This window comes from Cicer arietinum, chromosome 3 (assembly GCF_000331145.2).
Source record: "Cicer arietinum cultivar CDC Frontier isolate Library 1 chromosome 3, Cicar.CDCFrontier_v2.0, whole genome shotgun sequence".
Lineage (NCBI taxonomy): Eukaryota > Viridiplantae > Streptophyta > Magnoliopsida > Fabales > Fabaceae > Cicer > Cicer arietinum.
Genome location: NC_021162.2, coordinates 1,475,575 through 1,480,917, shown reverse-complemented (window position 1 = coordinate 1,480,917; position 5,343 = coordinate 1,475,575).

Sequence of the window (5,343 nt, the reverse complement as noted above, 5' to 3'; positions counted from 1 at the left end):
AAGAAAGGAAAAGGTTCCGGCCCCCCCCCCCCCCCCAAACACATATTCTTCGAAAGTTTCAAACATCCGAATTATGTCAATTTTGAAAGTTTCAAAAACTTCAAAACTTTCAAATTTTTCAATTTTTTGTTAAAAATTTATTATTAATTAAATTTATTACTAATTTTGAAATTTATTACTAATTTTGAAATTTATTACTAATTAAATTTATTATTAATTAAATTTATTACTAATTTTTAAAAATTCGAAACTTTCATTGAATTTTAAACTTCCGAAAGTTGAATTTTCGAAAGTTTCAATATGTTCGAACGTTTTGCATTTCGAAAGTTTGGTATTCATTGAAAATTTCGAAAGTTTCATTATTTCTGGGAAAAATGAACTTCGAAAGTTTCATCATAATAAAAACTTTCGAATTTTTGGTAAAATTTTGTTCCGAATATTTGGAAGTTTCGAATTTTTACTTACTTTTATATTTCGAATGTTTCAATATTTTGAAGGTTTGGTAGGGTCAGATTCGAATATTTAATAGTTTCGAATGAAGTGAGTGAAAAAAGAAAAGTGAAATTTTTTTGAAGTTTTTTATTTATGAAACTAGGGGTAATATGGTCTTTTCCATATAAATGAAGGGGTGGGAGGTCAAAGTGGGGGGTACACGGTACAAACCTAAAAAATGATCTACATATAAACCTAATTTTAGAAAGAAAGAAAAAAACAAAAGAGACAAATAAAAAAAAAGGGAGGGGAGGCGGCAGAGGAAAGAAGAAAAGGAAAGGAAGAAAGAAAAATGTGGTTGTGTGGCGGCTGGCGACGACCAGTGGCGGAAGTCGTCGTTCTATTGAAAATGATAGTTTAACTCTCAACTTCTCTCTTTGGTTTATTTGGATTTTTGTTTGAGTCCTTTTTGATTTGTCGTTAATTTTTCTACAATATTTTCAATCTTATTCATTTGTTTTGAGTTTACGGTCTTTAATATTTATTATTAAAAATAAAATTAAAATAAAATTAAAATAAACACAACACAAAATCATGAACATGATTTTTTATTTGTATATATGTTGTAATAGTAAAAAAAAATTATATATATATATATATATATATATATATTTAATATTAATATTAAAGAAATTTAGAATACCATATATATTGTATTTTCCTACTCTAATATGTTGTTTCTCTTTTACCCCTCACCCTCTTTATTTTTTCTGTTTTCTTGCTTCAGTAGTAAAAAAAAACTTCTCTTCTTTAGTGATTTTTGTTTTGAATTTATAAACTTAAGTGATAAATTTATGTTCATGAGACAAATTTGAACTCCGGTTTTTTTTTATTGTTTTGGAACAAAAATTAAGCAACATGAGATAATTAAATAAATATATAACTTATTCTTTTTAATTGAGTCTTTGAATGATGAAGATAATATCTTTATTAGATTAAAATCAAAAAATAAATAAATAAATAGATAAATAAATAAAGAAGAGGGGGGGTGCTGTTTATGGGAAACAGGAAAAGAAAATGTTATTTTATATGAATTGAGAAGCAGAAAACGTGAAACAGGAAAGAACTAAAAAACAGAAGGAAACGTGAAATAGAAAAGAAAGAGAGGAAAAGCAGAAAAGATGGAAAAGTGTGGAAGGAGAAAATCAGGAAATAATTAAGAAACATTTATTTTATTTTATTTTAGTTATTTATTTTATTTTTAGTTTTAAATATAATGTAACGGAAATTAATATAGACTCAAAATTGGATCAAATTTATAAAATTACAGTTTTTAAATTTAATAATAATAAGTGCAAAATATTTATTAAATATATATTTACTTATTTTTTATAATTATTTTTAATTGGTCGAACAAAATTGAAGTACTACACAATCTAAAAAAACTAAAGAATTAATAAATAAATAAATCAGTTTCATGCAATATTGTCTTCTCATAAATATAGAAAATTTTGATAAAAACTAACAATACTATCCGTTTTATAGTAAGTTATGTATATATAACGAAAGAAAATATTAATTACACTAGATATTGTCATCCAATAATTGAGATTTTTTTAGAGTTTTTATTTTGTAAAAAATAGTTGTTTACAAATTCTATTTTTTTCTTCAAAAGCTGTAATAAATATATGATTATTTTTTCAAAAAAATTTAAAAAGTGATTAATTATTTTAAAAAAAAAAATTTGCGTTGACCTCATCTGAATTATCTTTAAATGACACTTACATTTCATCTAGTTTTGAAAACACTAAGTTATCATATACACATTAAATAAACTGCATGAAATATTTTTTCTATTTTAATCATTTACTATATGACACAATTAAAAATTTCGCTTTAATTTGTAGAGCTAAGACCATACATCAAATATATATTTACAATTTTAAAAGGTAAGATTACGTTTTTAGTGGCATAAACCGAAGTTTGTATTCTAATGTCCTTTTGATAAATGACAAATAGAATTGTAAGTATGACGGAAAAAACATATTATACACATTATTTTAACGAATACAAAAGATATAAGTGTATTTTAAAAATTAAAACAATGTGAGTGTCATTTAAAGAGAATTCAAAGAAGATAATATAATTTCCAATATTTTTTTAAAAAAATTGTGACAAACGGAGTCTTGTTTTTTAGATTTTGAAAACTATTTTGTATATCAATTTTAAGAAAATGTTTTTAAAAATAAAATTTTTAAGTATTTGTTTGGCAATTTTATTTTTAAAAAATGTTTTAGAGATGAAAAAAAAATAAAAAATTTTTGTTTTTAGAATATATATTTTAAAATCTATAAAATAAAAAATTTGTTTGATACATATATTTAAAACTGAATGTAACTTTCTCTTTTGGAATTCAAAATGAAGGAATATGATTTTCTTAGAAACATAATAGATTCGTCAGATTGACGCAACCCAACCCATGAACCGGTAGTAGTATTTGTCTTGTGGTTTCAATTAGTTATAAGACAAAAATTCATGTTATTCGAAAATAAAATTACTTATGATTCATATTGGTTTGACTGGACTTTGTTTTAATTCCGATCTGATTTGAATTAAAGAGGTTTAAATTGAATATATTTTTTTGTTGATCCAACTTAATGTGACTTAATATTATTCTATAAAGTTACATTTAAGTAATAAAATTATGCAAAATATAATATATAATATATTAAAATTTAATATTATAAAATAACATTGATAAATATTTGAAATATATAAAATATTTAAACTAAACAAACAATTAATAAATTGAAGCAATGTTATATAAAAAAATATGTTGAACTAATATCTCATAAATGAATATGAAATTCAATCTAATTTAAGTAGTTTTCATTGAAGAACATTTAAAAATAGGCATAATTAAATAAAGGTCCAAATCAGGAAGAAGAAAAAAAGATAAAAGACTAAAGTATTATTTGAAATTAAGTTAAGGGACCGTATGAACAATTATGCCTATTTTTTATTTTAGTATTATTATATTATTTGAAATTAAGTTAAGGGACCGTATGAACAATTATGCCTATTTTTTATTTTAGTATTATTATTTTTATTTGTAAGAGTTTGTGTTGATATACAATTATGTTTATGTTGCTATAGTTTCAATAGGTAGTCAGGGATGAATGTTGATGTTGTTATGTCAATTGGTTGTTTGTAATTGAATTTATATTTTCTATGTTGTTATATTTGTTGTATGCCATGTGTTTGAGAAGATTTTTTTAATTTATAGTGAGATATAATTAGTTCATGTTGTCTTTGTAGTTTAAAGTAATTTATATTGTTGAAACTTGATATAGTCAAAATGTTGAAATGTGACAAATTGTTGATTATGACATGGTAAGGAGACCCAACATGAGTTTATATGCAGAGAGTGTCAAGTCAAAGCCATCACTAAACAATAGGGGTTTAGAAATGAAAGTTTTCGTTCTCAAGCACATGTTTTAGCTTTTTTCGTGACTTTGTTTGAATCTAAGCAAAGCGTCTGGCTTAGATGACTTGTTTTCTACATTTGTGAGAGGTGGCATGGGACTAGTTTCTTCCATCTTCCTGTTGGAGAGATGACAATGACTCTCAGCAATATATCTTATCTTATGCATCTGTCCATCACCGAACACTTCCTAACACATATACCGTTAGTAAAAGATGAGGGGGTTAAGTTGTTGCGTAATGATCTTGGGTTTAGCTTAGATGATGCGGTGACAGAGGTTGAAACAACTAGATGAGCGCATTTTAGATTCTCAACCCTTGAAATCCAATGTGAGGGAATATCATCAACTTAACGCCATTAGATGTTTTCTTCTTTACCTGACGGGCACTATCATATTTAGTGATAAAAGTGCAACATATGTCGATGTTATGTACGCTAAGTACTTCAGAGACCTGGATAATGTCCAAGACTATGCAAGGGGTGGTGATGCTTTTGAAGTAACAATGTCGATTTACAAGAAATGGGGGTTTGAATTGTAAATGTGCCTTTTAAAAATTCCTGTTAAATCTTAAGAAAATAACTCAAGAATGATCTTGGTTATGAAAACAGAAAACGGAGAACGTTCTTGGTTTATGTTATAAAACAGAGAACGTTCTTAGATTAGCAGAAAATCAGTTTCTATTTTATCTTAATTGATCAATGCAGTATAATGAGGAAAGAGATAGGAAAGAGAATACCACACAAAGATTTATCCTGGTTCACCCAACGTGGGTTACGTCCAGTCCTCACACTGTGAGATTTTCCACTAAGTGTTTAAAACGAAGAGCCTTCTTAATCTTACAACACCTAGAATAGATCAACCTTGATCTATTTCAACTTTAATTACTTTCCACCCAGAAAGCAATTACAACACCTATCTAACCTTGATAGGAAACAATCTTAAACAAACTATAAAGAAACTCTTATAGTTTGAGTTTTTACAAATGATTGAATTTGACAGAATCTGATATTTCTCAACTCTTGTTTGAGAATAGATTCTTTACAGAGTATATAATGATAATTTCGCAGCTGATATGTGAATGTGCAGCAGTGGCTGTTTCGCGAATTGCAGAAAGTGATGTTGCCTCTGTTTTGCAGAATTGCAAGCTTAAGTGTGATTGTATATTGTTGATTACTTAGCACTTGAATTTCTTGCTGAGAAATGGGATAATGGCCTTCTATTTATAGGCTGTAGATGTACTTGAAAGAAGGTACAAGAGCTGTTGGAGAGACTTAGCTTTTTTGACTGAAACATTATTTTTAGAATAAAAATAATCCTCCTTTGAAATAGCTTTTTGACTTTTAATGGTTTAGCATTTAAAGCATCTCTGTCCTTTCTTTGACGTTTCTTCATTGATCTTGAATGGTACATTATCTGCCTTGAGTCT